The sequence below is a fragment of the Oreochromis aureus genome, linkage group 6 (genome assembly GCF_013358895.1).
Source record: "Oreochromis aureus strain Israel breed Guangdong linkage group 6, ZZ_aureus, whole genome shotgun sequence".
NCBI lineage: Eukaryota > Metazoa > Chordata > Actinopteri > Cichliformes > Cichlidae > Oreochromis > Oreochromis aureus.
This window is the reverse complement of record NC_052947.1, coordinates 32365550-32374930: the sequence shown is the minus strand read 5'-3', so window position 1 is coordinate 32374930 and position 9381 is coordinate 32365550.

Below are 9381 nucleotides of genomic sequence, written 5' to 3'. Positions count from 1 at the left end.
GTACTTTCTCCTCATGTTCCCCTCTTTCCTCTCTCCCTCTTTGGACTGACAATCATACACAAATAGATTGTATTCAATTAGATGAAAAATTACATTAATATGAAAAAATACCATTATGATCGCTAACAAAAAGTCCTCTCTCAGTCTACTTTCAACCAAAAGGCAAATAACCAAACCACATGAACATCTAATAAAAGATATAAATATTGAAACACTGATCCAACATTATTTTTGATTGACGGATCATTTGATTTTACACTTTTACCTGAATGTGGCTCCTTTTTTTGAAAAAACTTCCTTATATCCCTTATGAACCTGACTGTCTCTCTGTACACAAACACACACACACACACACACACACACACAACAGGAGTTATAAGGTTAATGGGCATTCAGTCAGTTAGCTAGTTAGTATCCATTTCAAACAGGACAGTGGTAACAACAGCAGGCTACAGACAATTTTAAGTTTTAGATTTTAAATAGGCTGTATACATTTCAATGGGAGCAACAGGACGGTCAAATGTCGCTGATTTTACTACAGAGCAGGACGGATTGTAGAGTAGCAAACATCATCGGAAAACATGTTTTCAACACTGGAGGTTACCTGGTGTAATGTTTTTCAGCTAAAAAGAAACATGTTATGACTCCTACCTAACTATATAAAGAGTAACTGCAGGTTAAATGCAGCTAATATGTCCTGTTTTAAGCCAGGCACTTACACCTCCGCTCCGCTGCATCTCAGCCACTCTGGCAGCAACTGCGCTAGAGCCAGAGTAGGGGAGAGCCGAGCTGGAACAAACCATTTTGGGAGGGGGTGTTATCTATACTTTTGTTGTTAAAATGTTATGTCTCAACCAAGTACTGTATGCTTTTTATATTTTTAGCAGTGTGTCACACAGACAGCAAATATTGTCCAAAAAAAGTAAGAAATCTTTGGGGGTGCTTTGATTCATTTTGGGGGTGCTGAAGCACCCCCAAAATGGGCTAAAATCACCCCTGACTTTTACTCTAATTTATGGCAGTCAAACAGAAGCCCAAAATCAGTAAGACTGTAAGACTTTTTTTTTTATATCATGCCTTTGTAACTAAAGTAATTTTTAACCACTGAATGTTTACTTACTCTGAGTACCTCCCAGATGGCCAAAGTCCCTTTTCTAGCTGAGGACCATGGCCTCAGAATTGGAGGTGCTGATTCTTATTCCCGCCGCTTCACACTCGGCTGCGAACCATTCCAGTGTGAGCTGGAGGCCACCACCTGATGAAACCAACAGAACCACATCATCTGTACAAAGCAAAGACAAGATTCTGAGACTACCCAAGTGGAAGCCTTGCGCCACTTGGCTACGCCTAGATATTCTGTCCATAAAAATTTTGAACAGAATAGGAGACAAAGGGTAGCCCCAGCAAAGTTCAACGCCAACCGGGAACGAGTTCAACTTATTGCCAGCTATGTGGACCAAGATTTTGCAATGGTTGCATAAGGATCAAATGGCTTGTAGCAACCTGCCAGACACCCCATACTCCCGAAGCACCTCCCACAGAACACGCTGAGGAACATGGATCTTGCGGACCAGGGTCTCTGCCAGGCATTTCCAGAGTATCCTCACTGTACTTTTATGCATGCCAGGTCTGCCCAACCTCCCCTGCCACCTGATCCAACTCACCACCAGGTGGTGATCAGCTGACAGCTCAGCATCTCTGTTCACCCGAGTGTCAAAATCAATCACCAACTTGTGACCTAACATGTCCTGGTGCCATGCCCACTTATGGACACCCTTATGTTCGAACATGGTGTTTGTTATGAACAAACTGTGTGTTGGAGCTTAGACAGTTCAGGCCAATAATTTACTCAATTACGTCAGGCCATATTTAAGTATTTGTTATGATCTTTGAGTTTCTAGTTATAATCTTCATTATTTTATGTTATAATGTAATATGCTGTGCTCCATAAATTAATCCTGCTTTGTTAGTCTTTTGTGTTGTTGTTGTTGTAAAGTGTTGATAGATGTCATAAAGGGGGTGTGTATTTTTGCCCGTATGTGGGGGGGGGGGAAAGAAAGGTTAGGCTAGCAAGCAGGACGTGGAGCAACAGTTTTCTGACCGTCACCGTTTAATGTTGTTTTCGTTGTAGCATAAATGGAAAGTAAACGGAGCTCCCACCGGAGGCATTTGTTTTGTATTTTTTTTGGTTTGTATTGAGAATAAATGTTTTGCCCTTTTTTCCTTCGCCTCGTTTTTGCTACCGAAAGGCATACAAGCGTTTTAACAAGAGCACGAGTCAGAAACTTTACGTCCTGCAGAAGCGGCAAAGAAGGACCGAAGGTTGCTGCTACACTGTGGTTTGCACAGAAGTCCAGTAACACCGTTTGGATTCAGATCTGGCACACTGTCCCTCCCAGTCATGCCTCTCCTCATCTCACTGTCATTGCCGACATGAGCATCAAAGTCTCCCAGTAGAACGTCCCCACCCGCTGACTCCAAGAAGGCTGGGTACTCTAAACTTTTGTTTGGCACATAAGCACAGACAACAGTGAGGACCCGTTTCCTGACCCAAAGGTGCAGGGAACAAACCCTCCCGTCCACCGGAAAATCCCCAACGTACAGGCATCAAGCCAAGGGATACTAAGATACCCACTCCAGGCCACCGCTTCTCACCAAAGGCCAGTGAGTGGGGCACAGGTTTGATCTGTGTGGCCTGGCAGCAGGTTGGCAGATCAGTGATCGAGTACAGTCATTCTAAAACTGTGGCTCTCTCTGGTGGTACGCGGGAAATCTCCAATTTTTTTAAAGATTAAATAATATAACATTTGTGGAGGCATGCAAGGCTCTTCTGGGAGCCAGAGTCAGCCAGAAAAAGTCTCCCCGAGCGTGAGTCCTCTATGAAGAGCAGCCTTTCCTTATCGCCAGTGGTCGCGGCTCCTACAGAGCGCTGGCGGGCATGTTTCCTGGTAGCCAGGAGAATGCGATCTGCTTCTTCTGTGAGTGAGCGGTAATCCATCGCGACCAGCAGTGAGTTGGCCAGCTCGCACCGGCAACTGTCGGAGGAAGACGTGAGTGAAAAGGAATCCGCCGTCATCCGTTCTTAGCAAGGACAGTATGCTCTCCATGAGCTCGAGAGTACCATCACCCAGGCCTGAGAGAGAGGAGTTTCTTGGCCCGCTCTGCATCGGAGAGGGAGTAGTGCCACAGCAGCAGCGCCTTGAAAGCGGTGTATTTCCCTTGGGTGGGGGGATCCCGGAGGAGAGTCATCACAAGGCGGGTGGACAGCCAATCCAGCAAGGCCACCACATGATGGTATTTCGTGTCGTCGGTTGAAACGCCATGAAGAGCAAACTGAGCTTCAACGTGCATGAACCACGAAGGAGGGTTGTGAAGCCAAAAATCCGGCAGCTTAAACGCCACAGCAAAAATTAAAGTGTACAGCTCTGCTAGCACTTCCAACATAAATGAAATGCTGCGTGGTGGCTAGCTACACAGCTATGTTTAGCATAATATAAACACAGTGAAGCTGGAATAACGCTAGCTTTTTTCCACTCGATGAAAGTTGACGCGAGGGTTCCCGATGGTTAGCGACAATCGCATGGCAGGATGCTGTAAACGGACCAAACGTCAGTGAGGAGAACAACTGCAATATAAGGTTAGTCATTAATATACTGCTGCATGGGCTGGGTTGTAGTTACATCGTAAGGTTTTAAAAACTGAGCTTTTTTATTTTGTATTTAGCCTTTATTTAACCAGGAAGATCCCACTGAGATTAAAAACCTCTTTTTCAAGGGAGACCTGGCCAAGGTAGGCAGCAGCAAGTGTCTCACAGTTACAGAATTACTCAATTAAACACAGGCAGCAACAACACACATGCAAAAATAAATGAAAAATAAAAAAATAAAATAAAGATAAAATTCAAATAGAAAATTAAAAAATTCAGTTAAAATGACAATCAATCTAATTGAAACAGTTGCATGTTATGGACTTGGCCTCAAGGATACTTAGTTTAGATTTAAGAGCACTTAATGAAATGTATTCAGTCATTTTCCAGTCGTTCTGCTGTTTGTTCCAAGTCAAGGGTGCTAAATGGACAAAAACTCAAATTCAGTTTGGGCAAATGGAACAGAAAGCAACAAGTAACCTTGCGGACGAAGAGAATACCGACCAGCATGTTTCATATAACATGTTTCATGGAACATATATAGGAAGGCAGCAATCCAAGTATTGCCTTATATATAAACAGTGTTGGGCAAGTTACTTTGAAAAAGTAATTAATTATAGTTACTAGTTACTTCTTCCAAAAAGTAACTGAGTTACCAGATTCTAAAAGTAATTAGATACTTGTAAAGTAACCTCATCGTTCTGACACACAACACAAAACTATCCACAACACTACACACTAGTGCTGGGCGATATGGAAAAAATATTTATCACGATATGAATTATTTTATATCACGATAACGATATATATCACGATATACCACCTGACCTGTGGTCATCTGGAAAGTATGCAGTCTGTAAACAGCGAGTGGAGAGGGTGCAGTCTTTCTTTTGAGTTACCGTAAAGCATGTCGCAAATCCGGGTGCACGTAAAGCAGCACCATATCGCAAAACCACAAGACGGAGTTTCTTTGCGAAAAATATCATTTTTTTATACTTTATTTTCTCTTGTATAAAGTTAAGAGCATGTATAGTGAGAAGACAACACTAATATATTTGCCACAGGCTATTTAACCCTTTAAGACCTACCATAGAACCAAGTCCGCCACAGCTTATCTTTACATTTTACATGCTGTGGAGACATTTGTGGGAGCATTTCAAGTTGCTATACATCAATACAACCGTTATAGCTCAAATTTTAATAATATGTATGCATTAAGTCCATAGTAACTACATAAATTGCAAAAAAGTGCAATAAACTACAAAAAAATTGAAAATCGTTTTTGTTTTGTTTTTTACATATATTTCTAGTTAGAGAAATTTAAGAGGCTTATCCCTCAAAACTGTAAATACAAAAAAATTGCACAAAATAGTTTCCAACCACGAGAAATTTGTTTTGAGTGTCTTCATAGTTTTATTTTTGAGTTACACTAATTTTAATATACTACAGGAAAAATGAAAATAAATATTATAATGCAAATTTGCAAAAAAACAGCATGTGCATCAAAATAAACTATTTCCAACAGTGTAATTTGACTTCTAAGCATCCCAGAAACGATACATAAAAGCATAAAGTCAAACATGACTTTTAAAAACTACATTTTCCACGAAAATGAAGTCACTTACGGTTTCGGACAGGTAATGGCGGACATGCGATAGTTCGCGCTGACTTATATTCCAGCCAGTGTTGCCAACTTAGCAACTTTGTCGCTATATTTAGCGATTTTTCAGACCCCTTAGCGACTTTTTTTTTTCTAAAAAGCGACTAGCGACAAATCTGGCGACTTTTTCTGGTGTTATTGGAGACTTATTTATGATGACTTTTTGACATGAAAGTGCGTATCACTTTTACTCTCAACAAGCAGCGGTGCTGCCGTGGGCACCTCGCCCGTGTCAAAGCGCTCACAGGCGGAGGATAGTCCTTCCCCCGATGCTATCACGGAAGGAGATGTTCACACCTATGCGTCCAAACTGCAAATGAATCGCACATGAGCGAAGCCGCTGCTCCCGCACTGACTGTAACGCAGTCAGTTCTTCTTTTACGTTATGCTGTTTTGTGGATCACAAGGTTTAAAACTACTTATAAACACACACACACACAGTAACTCCGACAGAGTGCCTATTTTGGGTCACTTTTGCCGGTCTAAGCCCGGATAAAGGTGCAGGGTTGGAATTGTGACATTAAAAAAAACAATAATTGCTAAAAAAAAATTAATTTGTAGTTCTAAATAAATTCTAAATGCATTTAGGACGTGTTTTACTCACTTTATGTCTCTTCCACGATGTTATTTCTCTCTCCAACAACGTAGGTTACAATTACATTAGCACGACCAATTATGCAAATTAGGCAATGACGTCATTTAGCGACTTCTAGCGACTTTTAGGACAACCAATAGCGATTTTCCTTACTGACGAGTTGGCAACACTGATTCCAACGTAGGAAGTGTTATGAACAGCTGATCGGATCGGCAAAGCCTGTTTCTGGAATATTGTTTTTGTTGCTGCAAGTCTGGAATATTATGTTTTTGTTGCTGGAAGTGCTTTTTATGCAATTTTTGCAAAGCTATATGTGGAAGGAAACCATGACTTAGGACAAGCTAATGGAATAAGATGTAAGTACAACTCCTCCGGTTTCATATGCAAAAAAAATTATTGCGCTACCTTACGTGGTTCCAGTTCTACAGGGATTTAAAAATAGTTAGGCAAAACGGAGCGTGCCTGCTCCGACCGGTTGTAAAGGGTTAATGATATATTTTATGTAATAATTTATAAAATTAGGGTTAGAAACGATAGAAACGATAGAAGACAAATGGCACGATCGTCCACACGATAAATATCGTCATATCGCCCAGCACTACTACACACTAACCACTAAGTAATTAGATACTTGTAAAGTAACCTCATCGTTCTGACACACAACACAAAACTATCCACAACACTACACACTAACTACACAAGACAACACATTAACTACACACTCCAAACACGCTAAACATCACAAATCTCTCAACATCTCAAAACCCGCTCTCTTTTTCTGCTGTCTTTCTTTCTTTCTCTCTCTCTCTCTCTCTCATCGTCACTCCTGAAACTTCCCCCTCTTCCTAAACAACCAAATGTCGTGTTGCCATATCATCTTTTGATTGGTCAACATGGTGCATTTTTCCACAAACACGAACAGGCTGTTTTTTGTTTTGTTTTTTATTTTTTTGTCATAAGCAGAGAGTGCTTGCTAGCGCTGTCCTTAGACGTTAAACGTGACGAAACTATTGAGGAAAAAACGCAGCGTATATATTGTTTATCATGACTCTGGTTTTACGTGGCCTATCAACTTTAAAAATTGGTATATATCACCTTGTTGCTTTGTCATCTTGAAGTGGTCATGTGATTGGCTTACCACGACTACTTTATTCTTCCTCAGTCAAACTGCAGCACTCATGTGATTATTTTGCCCCCTTAGCTCCAGGTGTTGTTCCAAAAAGTGATTTGTCTGCCAGAAACTGATTGACGTCCGCAGGAGTGTGCGCAGCTGCTGAAAGTTGTAGCGCCCAGATTACTTACGTAGACAGCTACTTCCATGCAACTGATATAAGATGCGGTAAGCTGAAGACCGCTTCAGCCGTCTGTTTGTTGAAAAATAGTAACGCGACCGCACCGCATTTTCTTGTTAGTAACGGTAACGGCGTTTTAACGATAGGAATAGTAATTAGTTAGTTTACTCGTTACTGAAAAAAGTAACGCAGTTAGTAACGCCGTTACTTGTAACGCCATTATTCCCATCACTCTATGTAAAACTGTATAAATGAGAGTTCCTCCGACTTGCCAAAGCAGGCCATCCTCCCTGGGAGCATAACTCACAGTGGTGAGTCTGAAGTTCACGGTTAGTAATGAACTTCAGAGAAGCATGATACACAGTATCAACCATTCGAAGACATTGAGCAGAATAGCTCCATAATCCAGCACAGGTAAAAATTTTGCAGCAACAAGTCACTTCTTTGTATTAAAAGAAAAACGACTTATTTTGAAAATAAAATCTCATTTCTAACTTATGATTTTTTGAACGTGAGCGAGTCATCAATCAAGATACCCAGATATTTATACATGTGAACCAACTCTATTTTATTACCCTCAAGAGTGGTTACTGATGGAATTGTTTGGACCCATTTCCTTGATTTAGAAAAAAAACATGAGCTTTGTTTTGTCTGCATTGAGAACAAGTTTAAGCTGAAGTAATGAGTGCTGGACAGCAAAAAAGGCTTTCTGCAAGGAATCAATGGCTTGGACAAGAGTTGAACCACAGCTGTAAATAACTGTATCATCAGCATAGAAGTGCAAGTTTGCATCTGGCACATTTAGACCAAGATTGTTTATGTAAACGATAAATAGAAAGGGACCCAATATAGAGCCCTGTGGCACTCCGTTGTGCACTGTAACAAATTCAGAACATCAGATTTAATTCACTGAGACCTATTACTGAGGTAATTTGAGAACCATGCCACTGCTCTCTCAGAGAATCCTGACTGGAGGAGTCTAAGTTTTAAAATACAATGATCAACAGTGTCAAATGCTTTTGACAAATAAATAAAAAGGGATGCACAGTGTTGTTTCTTATCAAGTGCAACAGTAATATCATCTACCACTTTCATTGCAGCTGTAATAGTACTGTGATTTTTCCAAAAGCCCGATTGATATTCAGATATTCAGACAGATATTGAGGGCCCGGTGGCGCCAGTGTCCGGCAGCCTCGCCTCTGTCAGTGCGCCCCAGGGTGGCTGTGGCTACAACGTAGCTTGCCATCACCAGTGTGTGAATGTGTGCATGAATGGGTGAATGACTGGATATGTAAAGCGCTTCGGGGTCCTTAGGGACCATAAAAGCGCTATATAAATACAGGCCATTTACAGGCCATTTAGATAAAATGGCATTGGTGTGTAAATGAACAGTGATGATAAAAACTGAGAGAGGCCGACAGTGATCACTGACTCTTTTAAGGGCTTGTTCAGATTAAATAGAACAAGATACAAAGCATTAAAACATGTTAAAAACACAACAGACTTAATAAACGCAGAGTAGTTTGGACCTGGAAGCAGGGTTCATCAGGTCATTATTTAAAGATTGGATATCCCACCTGCTGTTAATGTTTTAATGCAGTACAGTTGTTATTATTATCACTTGTCACATCCTGTTTATGACAGTTAAAATAAATAACATTCATATAGGAAATAAAATTGTCTGTGTAAACTGTATGTGTTGTTAAATCGGCCTATACATACTGTACTTTAATGTCGGTCATAAGGGTGGTACTTCAAGAGCCATATATTTTATGAGGTGGTACTCATTGTGAGAAGTTTGAGAACCACTGATCTAGTATGCATAAATGCAAAGGGTCTGCTGGCACCAATTACATGTCAGGGGGATACCCTCTCTCAACTCAACTTATCTTGTTATTATCAGTGCTATAAACATTATCCACTCTGACCATAAGGGAGTCTTCTTCAGGTTCTTCTTCTTTTACATTGTCTTTCCTCCTTCCATTTCAAATACAGCACTGATTATTCTATTGATTATTCAATAATTAATGAAGTAATTAAAAATAATATCCTGTGGAAAGATGTATGGTTTTCAAACGAATTAGGTCTAGGCATTATAGTGCTGTATACACTGCCAAGCTGCGGATGTTTGGCATGAAAATTTGATCACACTGGAGATGTTTTTTTACCAACTCTTGTTGAAAAACAA